General features: G+C 42.9%; 1 protein-coding gene across 2 annotated transcripts in view; it reads right to left on the reverse strand.

Moving 5' to 3' along the window:
• TBXAS1 (thromboxane A synthase 1) overlaps positions 1-23,454 on the reverse strand; it is a 232,264-nt gene that overhangs the window by 13,696 nt on the left and 195,114 nt on the right. The window lies entirely within an intron of this gene.

Here is a 23,454-nt window from a genome sequence, read left to right on the forward strand (position 1 = left end):
AAAAATATGCCTTTAGCCAAGCACATTTCAAAGGAACATGAATATGCTTTTCTCCCTAAATGTCCCTATTTATATCTATCAACTGCTGGCAGGTTTTCTGGGGTGAAGGTGGTGTTGTGCAAACATGCCACTTTAACCCCCTGAAAAAAAAATTGTCTAAATTGCCTTGTACTCAAGATGAGGCAGCTTTTTTCACTAAGAAAGATTTCTCTCTTTAACAAGAAGAGATGGGGGGTGTGAGGGAGGACTGCATTTAATAAAACATCCTGTACTTTAATTTTGCAGCCACTGCTTTGCACAGCAGTTTTTCTTATGCTTTGCACAGCCTTGTAGTGTCTTTCCCTGTTGATGTGGAAGTGAAATGGCCATGTAACATCTTGTGGCATTTCTCTGCATGCATGTTTCCCCAGCTTGATTTCTGGAGGTGAGGTGGTACACCCTTACCAATCCCAGACTATTCAATCACTTCTGGCATCTACTTTGGCCACAGACTCTCCTTTATGACTGACAGAAAATCACAAGCCTCCATTACGTAGAAAAAGATGGGAAATTAATTCTTCCTCCCACAGAGTACCCTGAGGTGAAATACCAGCAGTGATTATAAAATTGCCTATGTGCTACAAGGATGACGCTTGTTTTTAATCCCCATATAAACTCCAAGAGAGATAACTACCTTCAGATCCACCTCTGCTTTTCAGTATTGGTTTAAACATTTTCTAGGCAGGCAAACCTATTTTTTACCACCGCCCTCAGTTAACTTTTAATTCCTCAATGAACAGCAAGGGAATCCAAGTGCTGACAGGAGCGGTCTGGCCAATCTCTGCTGCAGTTTGAGATGTTACTGCTCCCAGTTGCTGGCTCTTCTTTGCTGGCTGTGGTTGGTGTCACCACAGCCAAGTCAGCAGAAGGGAACATATGCCTGCACCTCAGTTGCTTCCATACAAGGTCCAGCATGAGCCCATCTTCAGTGACAGCTCAAGACGAGACACTAACTTTTCCCCAAAGCAGCTGATGATCATCCTCCTCTACTGCCTCTGTTTTGGGAATGGTAATTCAAAGTACACATCAGTGAATGAGAGATTCATACTTATCCTATTGGCCATGCTCTAGTGATGCTCAGCATCCAGAAATTAAAAAAAAAAAAATCAGAGAAAATTTTGTGCAGCTGACAGTGTGATGTGCACCTGAAATCAATTTAGAAGCAGAAAAGCCTGCCGAGACCACATTCCTCACAAGGAGCACTGCTGATTCATGGCCTGATACTGAACCAGCTGAAGTTTCTGAGAAATTACAATCCAAATCCAATGTCTTGTGGGCAGGTGTGGCTGTGACAAAGACCAGGTCAGAGAGATGCCATGCAGATCTGCTTAAGCACAGATGCAGATCCATGAGTTACCTGTGTATGCATAGCTACACATGGGCTCTCCCCCAAAATGCAGACTTTGGATAGCAATAGGATAGGAGTAAGAAATAAAGCCAGCATCACCCCCAGGTACTCTCACCCAACTCCCTTTCCAATTGCCAAAAGGGCTACTCAGACCACAGCCATTCACAAACAGCTCAATAATATTTCTTGATCCAAGGCATACAAAGCTGCTGATAGATCAAAGAATCTGCCTGTGGTTTTGACCTCTCTTTGGTCACCTCCAGGAGCTGCTCATACTCTAATAGAACTAGAGCCTGTGTGCCTCACTTGGCCTCAGAGAGGGGGAAGAAATGCAAGAATGTGAAGTGCAAGAATGTGAAGTACAAGAAAGTCAAATTAGGGTTGCCCCATGAGACCTTTGGCAACAACCCTGTCAGGAAAGGAAAGGTTAGAGATTGGACTGCATTCAAAATGCAGATCAATGATAGAAAGGGGTGGGATGGTTTAACAGATATCTGTTTTTAAATTGTTTAAAGAAAGCTTGTCTTGTGCTAGACCACTTCCATGACAACATGCTGGAACTCCTGTAAAGCACCAAACTGAAGCTTCCCTACAATCTCAGGCAGCAGGACAAGGACAAAGTTGATAAAGTAAAATTTCTTAGCTTCATCCCCAGAACTTAGACCAAACACTTAAAAAATGCTTAAAGCATTCCTCATGCAATACTTAATGCAAATTCCCCCTCCCTGTTGTCTGCACCTGCCAGGTGAGATGTGTCCCTGAGCCAAGGCACCAGGCAGAACCAGCCCATGCTGCTCAGGAAACAGGACCCTGAAGCTCCATTCTGAGACAGATCATGGCCTTAAGATAGAGCAAAGCCTGCCTAAGATCACCAAGTGTCTGTTGGCCACTTCCAGTGACTGAGGCCTACAGAACCTTCTAGCAAAATATTAAGTTCTTGACTACAGAATTGAGGACAAGGTTCAGGAATAAAATATAGGACAACAAGCCTGATTTTCAGACTTTCCAGACAAAGAGACTTTCTGAGCTGCCTAGCACTTCTCAAATCCTTAGAGCACACCTCGGTAGCACTAGAGCCTCTGCCATCAGCATTGCTTTCTCACATACTCTCAGAAATCAACATTAAAGTTCTCAGCTCCCCTCTTGCATCTTTCCCCAGAAGCAAGAAAAAGCTATGCAAACCACATACTCCCAAGATTTCCATTTATTTCTTTGTTCCATGTGGATTACCTGCCACCTCTTTCATCTGCTTGGGTTGTTACTCAAATGGAATTTTGTCAGGCTCTGACCCCCACCCTTGGTGGCTGCTTACCAGGTATGACAAAGTTACTTTGCTCATTGAGGCACATCTCAAGATATGTCAACATTCAGTGCTTCAGACACCTCAAAACAAATTCCTCCCAGCTCTTCCTAAAGACTGTGAGTGCCAGGTAAATTTAGTCTTATAGCTTTTTTCTTCAAACCACCTGCCAGTCACACTCACCTCTGAGACTCCACCTCTCTCTGGTTCACTGCCATGCAAGTCAACTGACCATCCACAGAGGAAAGTGCTGATTTGCAGGCTGAGTTCAGAGCTGGTGGGAAAGGCTGGCACACCAGTTTTGCACTGATAACCACATTACATGCAGACCTTGCAGCCAAATTGTCTCCATAGCTTTGGTGCAAATCCCTTGGGCTGTATTAGCATAAGGGAGAGGAAAATGCAGTTCTAAGGAGGCACCAAACACTGCTGGGGAAAGAGCCAGAAGGTATAAGGTTACACCAATGTCAATTCACTTTAATGTTGCTTTGCTTTTTGACTCAAAGAGTTCAGCTCCTGACAGAAGACAGACCTACACTACCTCCAGTAGCTTCCACGGTGCTAAAAGAAGGTCTTTGTAGCACCACTGCTCACAAGGAGACTCCTGTGAGATAAAAATACTTCCTGAAACTGAACAGTGTCCCAAAGCCAAACAGATAAACATAAAAGCTGAAACCAAAACAGTCAGAAATTTTCTTCCACCTACATTACTAGTGACACATGGTGATCAGCAAGAACAGAACGCGTGCCATCAGGTAGAAGATCCAGAAAAAGGAAAGTCAGGAAAAAATGAAAAAATCTCTAAGGAAATACTTTATGAGGCAAACTATGAATGAAGAGTGGAGAAAACAATCTGGTTCTATTTAGATTTTGTAAATTTGTTAACTTCATCTAGTCCCAGGTTGCCAAGAGAAGTGTGTGCCCTCGAATGAAAATTGATTAAATAAGTAAGACTGGGTGCCTGGAGTGCTCTGCTGTCACAAAGGAAGGTGCAGCTCCCCAGTGTAATGATACTGCCAGGCCAGGCAGTGTTCCATAGTCCCACTATGCTAATTTTTATTATTTTACTTAGGCTATGTGGGGAAGAGTACCACCCCTCTAGAAGTGGCTCCCTACCTGTATGCAATGCGTGCCTTGCTCCAGCTATTTGTGATGTGGTGTAATCCCTACCCATGCATTGCAGCAGGCTAAGATCATCAGAGTCACAGAGATTGCCTCTTTCTTGCCTCCTTAATAAACACTTAGCCCCCAGGAAATCTGCCCTGGGTTCTCTCCACAGCCTGACCGAGGCTCGAAAGTCTCTCTTTCTACACTTGTCTAACACAATCAAAATTTCTACTTGGGTGGCAGAAATGCTGAATGGTGAAGGATCCCAGTGGGAGGGAAGCAAGGAGGAAATTAAACAGGAGAAAGGACTGCCAGAGGCCCAAAAGGCTGAGAAAGAGAATTATAAAACTGGGGTAGGTCTGTCCGAAGGGCATGTCACCAGTCCAAAGCACATTAACCACTGAAGTTCGTGCAAGACTTAATCCTTCCTGCTACAGAAGTGTCCCTTGATGGTTCCTGCAGATCTACAGGAATAAAGAGGAGGGATTTTTTTTCCCCTCTCAGTAGACATTCATGGTATCACATAAGAGCCAGATGATTTAATTTAATCATTCCTGTTCCAGCTGGTATTTTCTGTATAGAGGTGACAGTGCTTTAAATTAGGGCCTTGCATATAAAAGGCCTGTGTGTTTAGTTTAATCAAATGTTTATTTCCTCACGTTATGTTTATATTAAAAGACATCAGCATGAATTTTCATGCTGAAAATAGAGTCTATCTTATGGTCTACACGCTGAGGTTGCCTTTGGTTGTTCTTCATCTCTATGGCAGTCTTATGGACTGAGAGGTGACTCAGGCCCAGGCATGCAGTTTGGGGAAATATGCTCTGGAGAGCACAGTCCAACCTATGAGAAGATCAGAGCTTTGCACAAAATAAATTATTTCTGTAATTCACCTTTCTTGAGCCACTGGCTGCTTAAGTCACTGGCTTCAGCAATTGCTGGATGAGAGACCTTTTCTGAATTAGTAAACAGGAAAACATTCGTAGCAGAGAAACGGCAAGATTCTCTCATCACTCAGCATAATTATCATTTGTCCCGACAAGGGCAGGTCAGTTTTAATACCATACAACATTTATGCAGTGCCTGATGCCTTGGAAACATCTAACCTACATTAGGGGCAGTAGGACAATAATAAGACTTTGCTTTTCCATAGTTGTTTTTTCCCCTGAGGCTTGCAAAGCGTTTAGCAAGCATTAATTAGTTGGTCATCTTCCAAATGCGTGTGTGAGGTGCTCCTGGTAAATAATCCCTCCCCTACACACAAGGGGCCAGCAGAGATGCTGAAAAATGAGACCATCGATTTACAACCTTAAGAATTGAGCACCCACCAGCTCAAGTCTTCATAACTAGCCTGATTTTTTGTTTTCCAGCCGCAGTGTGACTCCTGTTCATAAATTAACAAATACTGCTCTGAGTGCATAGACCTAAAGTGACCAAAAAAGAAAGAAATCCATTGCACGGCATTTAAATAGGATTTAAACAAAAAGGAGCCTTGTTTGCTTTCAGCTGCCAAAATCATAACTCAAGGTTCAGCCTGTCCTTGAGAAACTGATGGTAGTAAAAGCACAGAATGTAAAGAAGTGTTTCTGGTGCCAAAGCTCCAATTCCTTGCCATAGACTTCTGCACCTCCTAATATCCTAATACTGGTAAAATTTACTGGTAAAAGCCATGTCCAGTCCTAGCACTCCAAATTTTTCCTTTCTAAAAGGCACATAGGCAAAGTTCCTGTTCAAACTTCTCTCAGTTTAACTGAAAATATGAAAAATGCACAAAGAAAGGGGAAAAAAGTATTTTCTAACCAAAGCTATTCAGTGCCCTTTCCTCTTTTGCCCCCTCTGGAAACCTCTGACTGCCTTGGGTACAACAAAGCAATTTACAACTGGTATGTGAAAAAATTTGATAGCACTTGAAATGGCTTTTGTGTTTTCTTCCTCCAGTGCATAAAGAAGATCTCTGAAAAAAACAACAGGACTTGTCAGCCCAAAATGCACTACCCCAAGCTCAGTGGGGATCTGGCTGTGAGCAGGGGGATCTGCTACCATGACACTAACATATGACAAACTTCTCTAGAAGTTCAGATAAAGCAGTCTGCAAAGAATCCTGGCAGATGCTTCAAGGATCTCTCTCCTTTTATTCCCTGACTGTCCATCTGGGAACACAAAAATTTCCTTAAGCCTGTTCATGCTTAGATTAAGTGAAGCCATCATGGTCCCATGTTCTGGTGCTGTTTTGTGTCTTTGCTCTCCTCTATCCTTTGTAGATCAGCATGGCATCTGTCCATTTGTTTATGATTTACTTCTTACAATGACTTGGTCCTGATCACGCTGATAAGCACAGTAGGTTATTTGAGGGCCAACTGGACCTCTGTAATGACACTTAAACAGTACCCAAGTCGTGGGAATGTTTCCAATCATAAAAAGGCCAGTGGAAAAACTCCACTGGATCCTCCCCAAGGACAGCCTTCCTGTCCTTAAGCCCAGGAAATAAAACACAAAAGTTAATTTTTTATCTGGAATTCTTTTGCAGTCATCAGTGTCCAAGTGATCCACAAAAACTGAAGAGAAGACAAGAAAAGAAACTGAAGCCTGGGCCTTTCTGACATTTGAAGATGCATATTTGAGAAGAGATCATAAAGAACAGTATTCAGCTCAGGAGGCCACCTGTTCTATGGTCTCCTTTAGCACAGAGGCAAATCCCTGAGTTAGGGGAGCTGTCCCCACGTGCAGGAGCTGGGGACAGAGCCTGGAAAGTGCAGCTGTTTTTGGGGGGCACCATGTGCTGCCAGGGGCAGCACAGCCCTTCCTCGTGTGCTGACTCACTGCCCCTCGTGAGCGCATGGAAACGAGGGGGAACAAAAGCACAACTCAAAGAGCTGCAGGATGAAGTCAGGGTCAGCAGTGAGAAAATACAGAATGCATTGGTAGTCTGAACAAGGTCATTTCCAGCATGTTTTAGGATGATATAAGGCTTTACAGGGAAGGCAAATGGAATGTATTACTCATGATTTCTTCTGCTTTATGAGTAAGCTGCTTTGGCCTTTATTTATTTATTACCTCACAGTTCCACAATGGTCCTGGTGTGAAGACCAATTTACCATTCTTTCTCTCTTGCTTCTTAAAGATACTTTTGCTTCTTAAACCTGATCCTGTCTCAGTGCCTGGTCACATCACTCATTTACCCCTGTATTTCGAAGAATACCCCTATTTTTAAAATTTGCAACACCTCCTTCTGTGCTGTTATTTCACTTACGGCCGTGTTACTTTAAGGCCCAGTATTTTATCCTTTATTCTTATTTTTCAAAGCTCAAAAGCATCAAGTCTCAAAAGTTCTGGGGTACAGGGGAACTTGGCCAACACAGTGTCACCCAGCTGGGTTTGAGCCAGCCCTGACAGGGAGACCACTTTATCTGGACACCACTGAGCTGCAAAGGTGGCACCCACAAATTGACACATTTGATAGAAACATTTGACACAAAAGAGTACTTTTAAGCCAGAAAAAGTGCATAAAACATATTGTTCTGCAGGGGGTTCACTAGAAATTTTACCCATACAAAATACCTCATAAAGGATGGTATACTCTGCCTTTTTATCATGAATTGAGGCACAAAGAACTGTAGATATCTATAGATGGGCTAACTTGTGGGGAGGGATTTTCTGAGTACCAAGACAAAACACAGCTGTAGGCTTTTTCTGTAAAGGGCCTGTCACACACATGAGAGCAGCTAGCATATTACCAATCCTGATTGCTCAAACATTATGAGAAAGGCCCCAACATACTTTGAAATTGGCTGGAAAACACATGAGATTTATGACAAATAACAGTATTTTGAACTTCATATGCCTTCTGGCTTCTGAACTGGGATTCATGTTTTCAGTCTTACCTCTTCAACTAGAAACCTTTTCTCCTTTTTTTTTTTTTTTTTTTTTTTTTTTTTTTTTTTTTTGTACTGGTTGTCTCTTGTTTTAATAATGAAATATGAGATTCTGGTTATACACCTGACTTCAGTGTTGAGTGATTTGAGAGAATACAAAACAAATAACAGAGACTCACAGCCTGATGTCAGGATGCTGGTAATATTCCATTTACTCAGCACCATGAGCCATCCCTGCCTGCCCTTTGGCCATCTGCTGCTAGCACTCAGCTAGAATAATGCAGACTTTTTAAAAAGAAAGAAAAAAATCTATAAAACCAGGAGCTTCATGTGAATAAACATCAGAAAAGCACGAGCTGCCCCTCAGAGTACCCACAGTACAGTAGCACACATTTTGGGGGTGTGTGAGGGGTGTTACTACAAGAGGGGCCTCAAGGATTAATCATCCAATTCCCTTTTGAAAATGCCAAACTTGGTACCTTGGCAAAGCTTGACACAGAACGAAATTGAAACATGCAGACAAAGTAATTGGGGGGGAAACTGTGCTGAGTTTATATATAGCTTTTTTTTTCTGCTGAGTACTGGGGAGGGAGGTGGGGAAAGGAGGAAGTGAGGGGGAGAGAGCGAAAAGAAAGATAAATTTTGGTTGTTGCTGTCAGATGAAGATCCACTTATCTATGGCAGAAGCCCAGACAACTGCATGACTCTAAATGAAGAAATTTAATTAAACAGTAAAAAAAAATAAAATTAGCAGAAAAAAAAAAGAAAAAACCCAGGACTTCTTCCTTCTCACACCTACCCTGATGTATAAATAGAGACTATGTGACGGATGAAGGGTGCTTATTATTTCTTTGACTTCCATGGGCATAAAGAAATCTACAATACTCTCTAGTGAACCAGCAGGATGATCAAAAAGCCAGTGGCATGTTGCTGCTATTCCAACTTTGCTGCTCTGGTTTAAACCACACCGTGCAACATTTTGGCAGCCCAAGTCATAGTCCCAGACACATAATACTTATTTCACACAAAAACAAACAAACAAAAAAATCCCCACCAAAAAATCCTGGGGGAAAGTTGGCTCAATTATGAAAGGGACAATTTTGAAAGCAGATTACTTGGGATCACATTCTGCCAGATCTACACCTCTCACAAGAAACGTGCTGATAAAAACTGAGTGGATGTGATCCCCTTTTGCTCCCCTTGCATACTTTGACCTGCCTTCTGCCAGCACAACTCAGAGCAACCTCACAGCTTTTCCCGCCTCAGCTCCCAAGGTATTTGCAACACAGCTCAGAAGAGCGAGAGCATCTTGCACTTCTGCTCATATCCACTGCTTTTGCTCACACATTCACTTCCTACTTCACATTGTGGCACAGTAAGAGAGATTTGTATTAGTACTTTTGGCCTTTCTTCATGTGCATGAACGCATGTGCATGTGTACTTTCTGTAACACATCCACCTATTTGAAGCAGCATAAAAATAACTAAAATATATATATATATATATATATATATTCTTCAAGTCTCAGAAGATTCAAAGTGTCACTGCTGTGAAGTCAGAAAATTCATTCCAAGTCCTATTTATCTAGGTCAGGATGTGGGAAGACTTTTTTTGTGTTCTGCATATGCACGTCACCGCTTTTGCTCCTTGGTACTGCACAGGCTGGGAGCTGCAGAGCCAGGGAAGATGACAGCTTGCTCCCTGCTTCCAGTGGACTTGATAGAAAATTCCTTTTTGTGTTCCTTATAATGGAGTCTTGTCTCATTTTTGCCACTAGAGATGCTTTGGTCAGTATATTACAAACACCATGCTGACAGTGCCTATGTGTAGTTCTGCCTCAGTGCCACATCACCACTGGCTCTTCTTTAAAGCAGAAGAGAAGAGCACCCTGCAAAGCAAGGAACAAGCTAACAAAAGGCTTCATTTATCTCCAGCTGATACCAACATGACAGTGGGAAATACGGGGTCAGATTCCAGGCACATTATTGCGACAGCAGGAGGAGTGTGGGGAGTAGCTCTTGTGTGGAAAACCACAGGGCCTGCTAGCAGAAGGTCAAGTCCTGACGCAGCTTTCCAAGCAAATTTGAATTTGGGGAAGTCTTTTCCTCTCCTCCACCACTCTTAATAAATAAGACTGATAAGCCCTAACCATGTGGATAACTGCTGGCATGCTCAGAGGACAGCAGCATATGATGCTTGTGTTTAAAGCCTGATCATTGCGTGGCACTAACAACAAATCCCCTGCTCTTAAAAAAAAACAACAAACATGTCACGAGTAAGGTAAGCACTGGAAAGTAATACTGATATTATACAAAATAAAGGTAAGTCCTGAATGGAAAACAAAATTGTGGACAGATTACTAGAACAGAAATTTTACACGTTCCTTCTGTGTAGATAAAGAAGTGAACTTAACCTGCCATTAAAATGTTGCTTTATGATGTGCAATTGCTGGGGAAAAATGATTGCAATGTGTGTTGTACACTTACCCACACACCAGCAACAAACCAGCAAAGGAACATACTCTTTCCCTACCTTTCCATGGAAAAAAAAAGCTGCAATTAAAAGTTTGAGGGGTCTGCACTCAGGATTTATCTAGCTATGATGTCCTTGGGGTCCAAATAGAAGCTGGGATCCATGGGAATTCTCCCTGCTCCCTGCACCTCTGCCCTCTCAAATGATGAATTGGGAACCATGCAGGGAAACTACTGCTGTTACTAGACTTCTGGAAGGGAACTGCACCAAAACTTCTCCCAGAGCAGACACCAGGATGGGTTCCTGCAGCCAGTGTCAGCATGTAGAAGGCAGGCTTGTGCTGCTCTCATGTCCCCTTCTCCCCCATACTCGGAGGGTTGGACACTGGGAAAAGGCAGTGCCACTCCACCGTGTGTGGTGCTACCAGAGTGTCTCTGCTCTGTCCTGGATGGTGCTTTCCTATTGTAATATTTTTTCCATCATGCATTCCTTACTTCATTAAGGTGAGTTATTAATCACGTGTCCCAGAAGTGGTGGGGTTTCCCTTTAAGCCAACATTACCATGGTGAGGGATGGAGCCGGTGTTTTGCTGGGGCTGGAGCACTCCCTGCTCTTTCAAGCTGAAAGATGGCTCATGTTCAGAGTGCTGTGCACGGCCAGGCTCCACACAGGATGCAACAGGCTCAGCTTGGTGGGAAATGAAAAGGACATAGACTTCTGTCAGCTTGACTTGGTCTTAATAATGTTTAAATATCTGAAGGTCACTAAATTAGAGTTCAAAAACTTGACACAAAGGCCTCTCTCTAAGATTATCTAGGTTTGCTGAAGTAAGACAACAAAAGAGAATAAACCAAACAGAGCAAAACCAACAGCAGCTGCTGCTGAAATGTTATTCTTCTCATTAAGCCTATATGCTGAGCCTATAGAGGAGGCAGCACTTCCTGTCTCTCTTGCTGACAGTTCAGTATCAGGGCACAAAGGCAGGTCACTGTCCTTGGCGATACGGTAAACAAAGATAAGAGCTGAAAGCAACAGAATATTTTTTTAACCCTGATAATTCACTCAGTATGAATTCCATTGTGGAGAGATTTATTGTTTACTCAGAACTCCTCAAAAGAGCTCCTTGAGAATGCGCCGGACACAAAGCACACATTTCAGCTGAAAGCACTGGCTAGGCCTGCTCAGGGCATCTACTACCTGTCCCTGGATTCACGTGTGTGAAACATTACTGAACCTGCTGGGAAAATGCAGCCCCAAACCTTTGCCCAGATCTGCGTGCTACCCTGGGCTGGGAACTTAAACAGATGCCTTCAATGGGCAGCCATGCTCACGGAAATGCTTTGTCAAGATGCCAACAAAAGAACACATTGCTTTCCTTCTCCACTTGCAAAATGTCTGCAGCAGAGCAGCACAAGAGTGAAAACCATTGGTATATTATCTGACACTCTTAGAAGAAGAAGGATTAGTCCTCCCTCTGCCTGGCCCAAGTAAAACTCCTCCTTGCCTTCCCCTCCCAGCTCATTTCCCCAAATGCAGACACACCACACCAGTGCAGGGGGAGGCAGGAGCAGACATCATCACTGCCAACAGCAGAGACTGCCTTATCTCCTCTGTGTAATGGCTCAGCAGCTTAAAGCAAAGAAAGAGTTTAAACATTTGCTGATTAGGAGAGTAGGGCATCAGATGAGAATTTGGGAGCTGTGAGTGCCGCCACAGATTAGGCCATTTAATCCTGCCACGGCTCCCCTTCCCACTTGGGAAGCAGAAGTAAAACCTCTCCTGCTACTTGCCTGGGACCTCTGAAAACTGCATTTGGTAGTCTTACCCCAGGAATACCAGGCATAATTGCAAACCCAACCAGATTAGATTTAGGCAAACTGCCCTCCAGAAGAGTATAGTCATGACTGGAGGAGCAACCGGGGATTTCTCACATTTGACCTTCCCTACCTTTTCATAGCATCTCTGGGTTTCAATAGAAATAGCAGTCTCTTTTCAAGGAGAACACAGGAAGGTTTGTTGAAATGTTATTTTTCAACATGTGTTTACTGAGGACATCCTAGGATTGCTAGAGATGGATTACCTATAGCCTTGGGCTGAGCTATAAAGTGGATTGTGAGTTTAAAATGTTTCTTTTCCCTTTTCTGAAAGAGCTGTAAGCTTAGCTGTTGCTAAAGTTTCCAACAGTGTTCTCGAGCTTAGCTTTTGTAAGCTGATCTCACCTCCAAAGCCTATATTAGGTCTTGTCCATTCTGACCAGCCCCTCTATATTTCTCTGAGCAATTAAGAACTCTCTTTGGCTCTTGCAGCACTGCAACACCCACAGGAGGTACATGTCCATATCTCTCTGGTGTGTTTTCAGATCCCCACTACTCTTGCTCAGTGGGTACCAGTTGTTCTATTTCTTGCAGCAGGCATGTACTTGCTCTTTTTCAGCTGTTCCCAGAACCTCTTTTTAGCAGCTCTCTTGCCAGATAATCTGGCAACTCAAAGTACAGAAGCGAGTTCTGTTATCTGTTCCAAGGGAAATTTTTCCAGGAGCACTCAAAGATGCCAAAATCATGGACGAGTTGTTTACAAAGGTCAGTACACACTGCACCAGCATGCCAATCAGCTTCTGATACTCAGGTCAGCAAGGGTTTATCAATGTAAGTAGTGGGTCTTGTTGGCTGTAGGAAACTCATTTCATTGAGCCCAGTCAGCCCACAAACAGAAGCTGAGTGGCTGTGGAGTCCTGAAGAAAAGAGCAGTAAAATTAAGCCATTCCAATGTATCATTGTGGTCTCATGGAAAAGGAGAGATATGCCAACCTATGGTCATCACAGCCATAACACACTGGGGGTCCTATCTGCTGTCTCCTACTACTCCTCATTCCATGTGCTTAAGATGAGACAGAGGCCCTGCACCCCAGCACCTCCACCCTGTGCTATCTGTACAGCATGCAGCATGTTTGTATTGATATGCCATCTGATATCTATCCCAGCAATATGGACTGATTGGTACAATGGGGCTGGGGCTACACCTCACTTTCAGAGTTGGAGAAAAATTCAAGCACAGTCCACTAAAAACCACTGGAGAGCATAATAAATTAGGAAAATTCTATGTCAGCACAAGCCCACTTCTATTGACCCCTTTCCCTGGACCCACTTATCCCAACACAGTGAGGAGAATAAACAATATTACCAGGACACTTTTGCCATGGAAAAAGAACTGTATCTATGCTATTGCACATCTCAATGCAGATATACAATAACTAAAGCTGGTTACGAGTCATGGTGGAAAAACCAACCACACAGTACATCTGTCCTTTGTAAATGTGAGGCTGCTGAAAGCAGCAAACAACTTCACATCCAGATATGAATATGGAACACACACTACACAAACAGGTATGAGCCCTCACTGTTACCAAGGGGTATTGCTCCACCAGGATCTGCCTGTTCTCATGGATCAGCATTGGAACATGTGCCTATGCCTCATCTGCCATTCCTCTTTAAAAAAAAGAAAACAAACAAAACTAAAAACTTCAGGGCAACATCTGAAATAAAACATGGTAAATGGATTGATATAATTTCTTCAACTTAGGTAAGTTGTAAGCCTATCTCTGTATAGAAGAGAAATTAAAGCAGCCCCCTTTCAAAGCGTGGTGACAGAAAAGAGCCACAGAGCCCATTTCCTATGGCAGACTTGCCTAATTTGGATAACAGACTGTTTTTGAATTTGTGTATCAGACAAGAAACAAAATAAAAACATAATTTAAAGGCATCAAACTAAAGACACTTGTACTGAAAAATGAAGTTATGTTGATAGAAGCAGTTATATATTTGTATACTTCCACCTATGCTAAAAAGTTGCACGGCATTAACTGCATTGGTTTCTATGTTAATAAAGCTATCAGCTCTAGCTATATGATGTGTATAGATAAGTATAGCTATATACACATGTGTACACCCACCCACATCCTGTTCTCCCTTCAACACCATACACAGAAATTCACTGTTCTTTTCTGTGAAAGACCAGCCATTTCTGGAATATGGAATATGGAAAGGGCAATTTATATACAGTATTTTCCAACAAAGATCTAATTTAAAAACAAGACCCAAAAGAGCATAGATTATAATAAAGCACCCATCTAGCCAGTATTGACTAAAGTTTTCTATCACAAGGCACTTCAGAAATAAGCATCAGAGTCCCACACCACGACGTACACTCACACAAACACATATGCGTGCACACATGCACACACAAAGGCAAGACTAACAGTTATTTGTATTTCCTACTTTGAGAGACAGGAAACCTCCCTTTGCATCTGCTTTTTTCTCACTAAGAAGAATAATTTTAATTACAGACACTTGGCAGGAAGCCAAGTTTGATTTTTTTTTTAAATGACATCTGTCTAAGCATTTTTAAACTTCCTGCTCAATGTAACTTCCTTCATTTTATAGACCAACACCCAGTTACAGCAAAAAAGAGAAGGGAGTAGCAAATGATTTATTCATTTTTCGTGTTAACTCTTATCAGGTATATCAAGCAGTTCATTGTTCTAAGAACTGATGGTACAGAAAGCAGATTTACAGGGGGAATTTAGGACTCATGCAGTCTGGGAAAGGAAAAAAAAAAAGAAAAATCATGCATGGAAAAAACCAACACAGTTGTAACTTAACCCTAAAACAACTCAAGGGTTCCTGTTTCACAGACTGATTTTCCTCAGTTGGGCTAGGCTTTTTTTTCAGGGGAAAAAGAGGGTTGAGAATGGGGTAAGAGTTAGGGCAACATTAAGCACTTAAAGCATGAGGCATCAGGCTATGTTTGCCAGCTAGGCTGGCTTGGCACCAGGCAAATTTCTGCTCCAGCAGTGAAGCTCCTCTGGGCTTGGGCAGTGCCACAGAGGCAGAGTCTGGACTCAAAGTCCACATCCCAAGCTGGCACAGCCTCCTGCCTAAGTCAGGCTACTGGGACAGGAACAAGGAATCCTGAGCACCTCTAACAAAACTGGCTGCAGAAAAAGCAAACATTTCATTTTCAGATGCTGAGCATTAAGGCTGCCTTCCCTCCTTTTCCTTTCATTCTGTCATTACTCACGGCTCACAAGGCTGTATTGCATGGCTTGCTGTTTTCCTCCTGCACATGGGGAGCTGAGAGGTGAAAAAGAGGGGGCAAAAACACTGCTAGAGAAGGAAAGCTGAATAATGCAGGAGCAGGGAAAGGAGAGAATGCAGCAGCAGAAACCAGGAGAGATGAATTCAAAGTGAGAGCTGTGTGATGGAGGGAAGGAAGCAAGGACAGAAGCAAAGGTGGACGAGGTGGCAGGGAAGCCACCCTGCCAGTATTCACAGCTTTTCAGGTAGCTCAGCCTTCCCCTGAGATTTAGCAGGGAACCACAGCTCCTGGGCTAGGAGAAGCCTGGGGTCCAGGCTGCACTGGAGCAAAGAGCAAGAGAGCTGGTGAGGAATGTGGAGGAACTTCTGGCCACTCACTGCCTGCTGTGCTGGAGCTCAAGCCACAGGCAGGTAGCCACAGCTGGCTAACAGGAGTCCCAGAGGGATGGGATTTATAACACACATCAGAAATGCAGCTGGTGTCAGCTGTAAGAGTATCTGTCTCGTGCTGGCCCCACTGCTGGGACACAGGTGAGCCTAATGAATTGTTAATGCCTTGACACCAAAGCTGCATTTCCCTTCTTTGCTCCAGAAAACCTAGATGGTATTCTTTTGACTTGCATATTTTCTCGAGCAAGCTAAATCATCTTTCAGGATACATGAACAACATAGAACAAATGGCCTGGGAAAATTGAGTCTCCCTCCTGTACTTTTTACTCTGTGGAGATGTAACCTATAGCCACCCTGAAAACACTGTAAAAGCTTCCATGTGATTTTTAATTTCCTGATCCTGGCTGGAACAAGAACTGTGAATCCTGCAAGCCTCTGGAGGAAAAATTGGTATTGTCAGATTCTGCCCTAATTTTCCAAGATTCAGGGGTTTCAAAGAATATCTCAGCTCTTTAAGTGTTTGGAGACCTCAGTCTCACAAGTGCCTGACTGCCTTCTGACTTGAGTCAACACAGCTGGAAAATGGAGCAAAAAAAAAAAACCAACCCTGAAACCTCACTGAAAACCAGATGTTGCCATTGAGCAGAGCTACTGTGTTAATAAAACACTAGCACCCCTGCGCTCCCTGAAACAAAATTAATAGCCCTAATACATTTCCCAAACTGTGCTTTATGCCAGAAAGAAAGCAGGAGAAAATTTTTTTATGTCTTGAAGGGACTGTGGAGAGGCATGGTTTGGTGCTGGCACCAGGATTACAGTGCAGTGGGAAAGATCTCTATTTTTAGGGAGGATGGGCTGTGCTTGCCATTTGGCAGGAAGCGATCAGGACCAGTGATTGCAGCATTATTGCTGGACACGAATGATGTGTCACAACACAGGGCTTGGTACAGCACACAAATGTTGCTGATATGTGCCTAGTGTTGTGTGCCACACAGTTTAAGCAGGGTCAGGAGTTTATGCATACCCCTGGGGCATACACTATTCTCCAAGTGGTACTCATATTGTAGCTGTAAAAAAAACAAAACAAACCATCTTCATGCTGTGGGCAGTAAAACAAAGTTTTTTGAGCTCTTTTGCTTAAAAAGTAGTGGAGTTGCTTTTCATACTCCCATCAAAGTTATTTTTCTATCAACTACAAATGCCTCACAGGATGTAGATGCATGATGTGATATGATGCATACATAGCTAAGCAGGAATGCAAGCAAGAACTGAAAAGCAAGAATGGTTTGTTTAAAGGCCCTGTTCCATCTCATCCAGCCACCATCTCATTATGAGTCACAGGGGGCCAGCTTTCTGAGGCCATCAGGATGTCAACAGTTGGAGAAAACATTTGCTCAAATGCCCCTGGGTTTGCTCTGAGAGCAGTCACTGACATGACCTCCACAGCCCTCTGCACCAGGAGCAGGAGTGCTGATTTGTAAGCATGCGACTTGGAGTGGCCACAAAGTAAGAGAAAGCTCGTGTCTTTGGAGGAAAAAGCTGACCTCTCTCCTTTCTATTGTGCACAGCATCCCCATCTTTTCTCCTCCCTTGGCACAGCAGATAAAGGGTCGTTGGAACTGATGAGGAGCAAAGACAAGACCCACACTCCAAATGGCCACAGCTCATGTGCCTCAGGCCCTGCACCAGCAGGCTCCAGTTGGTTTGGTGTGGACCAGAAGCCAAGAGAAAAATTGGTTTCACCCTCCACACTGCTCTGGTGTGATGGAGCCCCAGGACCACTGGCAGTACTGACTGCTTTTAGCACTAATTTTAGTTTGATTGGCTGATACGACTTAGACTGCTATGAACACCAATGTCCTTAATCTGTGTGGGTGGTTTATGTTCAGCAACGATAACAAAAGTAAAGCCAAATTAAAAGTGTAAATATGATGAGGTGTTCCAAAGGCAGGGATGTACATTATAAATAATGTGCTGAATGGATCCTGTGCTCTGGTGCTTAAGAAAATAAAAATATGGCATATTTCATCTATTAATCTCCAGTCATTAAAAAAAAAAAAAAAACAGATGGAGAAGCTGACTCATGAAAAAGGTAAAATGTTTTGCGTAAGGTCACAGATCACAAATTCAGTGCTAGGAAAAACAGTTCCTTAAGCTAATTCCTTTGCTTTGTCACCAGATTATATTGGCCACAGTACACTTGAGCAATAAATTTGACTTAAAAAAACTCAAGGGCATTAGCAAATTATAATTAAGCACACATTCTGCAATGAGATGAATTGTTTTTATAATAAGAAGCAGCAAAAACTAGTGCTTATAAATTACACATTGCAGGAGAGCATTACTCCTTCTTAGAGACAACAACAAATACTTTTGGCAGATTTTGAAGATACAGATGTGTGTGTACGCCTGTGCGTGTTTAGAATACTGTAAAAGCAATAACAGCCTGGCTGCCCTCTCTGCTGTGCACCTTGATGGGGAAGATAAGTGATACTAGAATCAGAAAACACTTCAGGGTTTGGCTTAATACAAAAATACACAGTATTTTTTACATTAAGACTGCTAAACATGTGAATTGTATTTCTTGGAATGGATGATATATGCAGAAGCCCCAAAGAGGCACCAACTGTCTTTGATAACTGCATAAACTGCATTGACACTCAGCTATTGTTTCTTTGCAGTTGGATGCTGAATGCAAAATCAGCTATGACATACCATATTCAAACTTTGAATGAGATGCTAGACTGGGACAGGCATCGTAATTTTTTTTGTGTGTGTGTTAAAGGCACTGAGCATGCAAAGCTCTCTTTCACATTGGTGGAGATTGCTGGTGGTTGGTCCCTTTAACAAACTTAAGCACCTATTTATGTGCTTAAATATAGAGTTAGGAGACTAATTTTGGGCACCTGTGACTGAAAATACCACTGCTAAATACTATTTGTGTAGGCTGATGCTGAAATACTACCACGAACTTTCCACAATGTCACAAAAAAGTAGGAGATATACTAAAATTATAATAATATGTTCTCTTCCCTAATGCCCTTTACCTGAGAATCTCAAACACCCATTAAGATAAATATAAGCATGCTCCATTTACCACATGAACAGTCTTAAAGCAAGCCAGAAGTTAAGAAAGAAACAAGGAGCTCAAGTAATATTAGCCAACTACCACTTCCCTTTCCCTCTCTGCTCAGAGGTAGAAGAACACCAAGACTCTCAGCCTGCTCCCTGTGGTCCTTCTGAGGAAACCAAGCTTTGGAACAGGCTGCCCATGGAAGAGGTCAAGTCACCATCCACGGACATATTTAATAGACATGGCACTTAGGGACATGGCTTAGTGGTACTTGGCAGTGTTAGGGTTATGGGCTCAATGATCTTTAAAGGTCTTTTTCAAACTAAATCCTGTGGTTCTATAATCATGGGTGCCATGGTCAGGCCTGAGGGCATGCCAAAGTTGAATCAAAAGGTAACAGCATTTCCAGCTTAGAGTTTACAAAAAAACCCTCCTACTGACAAAGGAAATTACTCTGTTGCTCACTGTGCTCTTTCCTGATTCGTTCCCCTTAAACCAGCCCAAGGTACCACCTTCCCCTGGCAGGAGGGCTGGTCAAACATATGCTTCTGCAGATGATCCAAGTGCCAGCTGGCACAGGGTAGGAATGGCAGTCATGCACAAAAAGCCTGGCCCACGTCTTCTCCTGACTCTGAAGATGCTGCTATCTCTGTCACCTGCTCCAGCTCTTGCTTCCTCCAATAAGCAGTGAAATGGTGGGTCTGCATCCTGACTTGCCACTCTGCTGGGCAGCCATCTCTCTTTCTCAGGATTAATCACTTAGATGCCACCTGGGTGCTGCTACTGGGGAAAGCTTATTACAGCTTCTGTTGATTAAGCAGTTAAAATACATGCTGCTATATCAATCTAACAAACAAAGCCCATGTTGTTCTTTGATACACTGACAGCACCAAAGTGACATTCATCAGGTAGAGAAGAGAGCTAAGGGACGTCTCAGCAATCATTAACTTTACAGCTACATGACTTCTAACACACTCTAGAAACTCGAGACGGGGTTTATCCCCCCTGAAATCTTATTCTCTTCCCACTGGAGCTGTACAACCAGAGTTTGACTGCCAGGAGCTCACAGCCAGAGCTGTGTGCAGGCTCCCACTCAAGGTCATTGCAGGCACCTTTCTCCTGCCAGGAGGAAGGGCTGGGTGTGATGGGCCTCCTGCCAGAGGTCTCTGGGACTCTCCCTAGGTCAGTGGAGGGACAGTTGCACTCCTGCCAGGCAGTCTTTTCCCATCACAAACCACCTGGGCTCTTCCTGCGGGAGCTTTAGCTCTGACTAGTTCAGGGAGTGAGAAAGCAGACTTATGCATTTAATTCAAAAATCTAAGTGGATACACATCCAGTGGTGGATGCAGAAGCACCCCTCTGCACCTGGGGCCAGGACAAACCCCTGTCACTACAGCAGCGTGGCCCAGAGAATGCACTAAGTCCTCATTAACAGTGTGATAAGTCTCACCTCATCCGGAAAACAGCATGATGGACAGAAGAAGCTACTTCCCTCCCAGCCCTGTCTTTGCCAGTGGTTACACTGCAAAGTGGTTATCAGCTGGCGCTGATAGTTCAATCCCAAATGGTGAGTTTGACCTCCCCAAGTCCTGCAGGGGCTTTCAAACAGAGTGAGGAGTGTGCTGCACACCAGTCCTGCATGGCTTTTGGAAGGCACAGTGCTGCTCACATGGCATCTGCTATTTGTGCTTGAAGCAGGGCAGTTTGGGGTGATGGAGATTGTGGATGGAAAAGGGTCAGCCCTAACTTTCCTGCAACCCTCTCTTCTGTTCTCTCAGCCTTCTCCATGAGCAGCACACACAGACCCTGCTCATTGAAACTGCTGCAGCAGAAAGATTGAATGAGACAGGGAAAAAACTGCTTTTGTGAATTCAAAAACCTAATATATAAACAGCTTGCCTTGCTGAAGCAGCAAAGCCAAGCATTGATGGGTATGGCTACTTCCATTTCACAGAGGAATTGAAAGATCATTCACAGCAGCCTTGAACAGATAATGTTTAAGATCTCTTTGTCTGTGCCCCTAGGGCTGCCACTGCGGGCACCCATCAGCTGGAACAGAGCTCTGGGGGTTCAGACCTGCCTGACCTGCAAGTTCCTCTCACCTGAATGAACCCCTGACCCTGCAAATTATTAAAGGCTGATAATCCTGCATGAATTCATCCTTTTTCTTACTCCCACCATGGAGTGGGCTCTTATCTCTAGCAAGGTGAGGTCCAACCCCAGCAGAACCTTACAACTTTCTGTAAAATATTTGTAAACTGCATTTGTAAGTCCCCTTTTCCCCCTGAGGGGATACAGTGCCTCTGGTAGCACCCAACCTGGCACCACAGCAGTGGGAAGGAGGCAGGAGCTGCAGGGCAGCCTGCAGCAAGGTTTTCCCTGACCTCTTCCAAGCTCATAAAGACAACATATGGCACCACGGCCTGAGCATGAACATGGCCCACCGAAAAACTTTACAAGGTCCTTTACAAAGCTTTTTTGTTTTGTTTCTTTTTCCTGTTTGCCAGCATATGACAACAAACTATTCTCATCTTGTTTACAATATTTGAGTAATGAATAAGCTGCATGTTTTTGTTTTGCATGATAATTCTTTCTCAAACCTCCATTGCTTTATTTGTATATGCATGCAAGCACAAGATCTGCCAGAAAATTGCTGCTGAAATCTTCACCAGTTACAAATATTAGAGCCACCTCTTGTACCACATGGAAATGTCATATGGGGTTGGCTCTCACAGTTGAGCTTTATTCCAGTGGTAAATAAAGTTATTAATACTTCAGACAGCATAAATAGCTGAGTATCTATTTTTAAACATCTGTAATTATCAGTCTGCTAACTAATAGTTCGTTCCTTTAGATTTTTCCAAACAGGCTTAACTAGGACACAGACAGTCTTTATTTCTCATTTAATCCCAGCTATTTCAATTGGAAAAAAGTGTCTGCAAAAGGTGACTTATTTGCAATGCCACAGTATCTGTCAATATGACATTCTGATTTAATATAGGGCAGGTATGCTTTATTATGCTGCGGCCATTTCATGACATTTGCAATTACAGAAGTAATAGTGTTGATCTTATGAATTAGAAATAAATAATTGTTCATTTAGTGATTGATATTCACTGAAAACAAGATTATCTTTAATGTAATTGAATAATTAGTTATTGATGAATGGCTCATGATTAATTACAATTTACCTGCCTTAGCAGGATTTTAAAGATCAAGTATTCATTGTTTTCAATGACAATGAAGAAAGAAAGAATGTGACTGTTAAACTTCATGATTTCAACACTGTGATTTTTCAAAGTAGTTAAAAAATCTCAAAAACCTTCCTGATACATTAAAATCAAAGCCTGCCTCAGCAAAGATGGTAGACCTCTGCCTCTGGGCTACACATCCCTCTCCTTTGTGTACTCCCGAGCCTGAGGCTTTGGGGCAGGGTTTCAACTGGTGCAAATCAGCATAGCTCCTTTGAAACCAGTGACACATACAGAAATAAATCAATTTAATTGGGCATTTGTAGAGGTCACTGAGATAACTTACACTTTGTAAAGAACTTGGATGCCAAAATTATGGAATCAATGGGAAAATACCAGCTAAATAGTTAACAGCTGTCATCTAATCAATCAACATTGGATGCAGAAGGATTGATTTATTTGACATTCACAACACAGTACCACATCTATGTTAATAGTATCCAGGAAGGGAAAAAGGAAGTGACCATGTTCACACATGTCAACATCTTATGAAGACAGATGTTGCTAAAAGCCTGGCTAGGTTTTATCCCTGTTGCTTTCATTTCTGCTTGCAAAAGGAAGTATGAAGGAACTCTGACACTGGCTAAAGAAGATGTTCAGAAATGTTTTCAGGCTTACAGATGCTATATACATTATTTTTCCTAAGACATCCATTCCTTCGTTTTGGCTTGCTAATCAGTATCCTCATTCCTAGTAGTCCTTAAGCAGCCCAACAACCTCAGTGTGTTTTCATAAGAGGGAAGAGAAATGTCAGATTCATCGCCACAGATCTCACCACTGGGAGAAAAGCAGTTCATTCATTTAGCACGAAGCATCACTGGCTTTTTGTCTGTAGCCAAGAATGAAAAAAGTGATGGGATCCCTCCCAAGAATATAAGAGAGGATCAACTCCATGGAAAATAAACATGTGAACACAACAGGTTTGCAAAAAAGCACTTAATCTAGCTGAAAAACTAACTCTGATGCAGTTTACTCAAAACCTCTCTTAAAATTCTTTTGTTCTGCAGGACAATTTCTCCTTATCAAACCTGCTCTATTTCCTATCTTTGGATTGAAAGTATTTCACTATGCTCCTTTCTTCCCCACACCCCCTAAACACCAATTCAGAGGCACACCTTGTCCCTTCCCTCCCCTTGCCTCCCCAGAGCATAATTTAAATAAAAAAAGGAGAAAAAAAATGTAATTTACAAGGTGGAAGTAATATAACAAATGATGCCTTATGGGGAAACCCCACTGCTCTAATAAAGAACCAGTAGGATCTTGGGATCATTCCTTGTTGGGGAGGGTTAATGGAGGCCCTGCTCCTTTGCATCACTGCATTTAACTTGACATTTTTAAAGGAGAAAACACTCCCCACCACAACATAAAAGGTTTTGCGCACAGCACTGCCTATATGTGCCAGTGCTCTTACAGTGCAAAGCTAAAGCATAGGAAGTTATAAACCACTCTGCAGCCACTGCCAGCAGACAAAGGACTTTCTTCAGAGAAAGGCAGAGATTGTGGCAAGAG

The sequence above is a fragment of the Agelaius tricolor genome, unplaced genomic scaffold, assembly GCF_023055355.1.
Source record: "Agelaius tricolor isolate 1412-34295 unplaced genomic scaffold, bAgeTri1.0.p SCAF_3, whole genome shotgun sequence".
In the NCBI taxonomy this organism is placed as follows: domain Eukaryota; kingdom Metazoa; phylum Chordata; class Aves; order Passeriformes; family Icteridae; genus Agelaius; species Agelaius tricolor.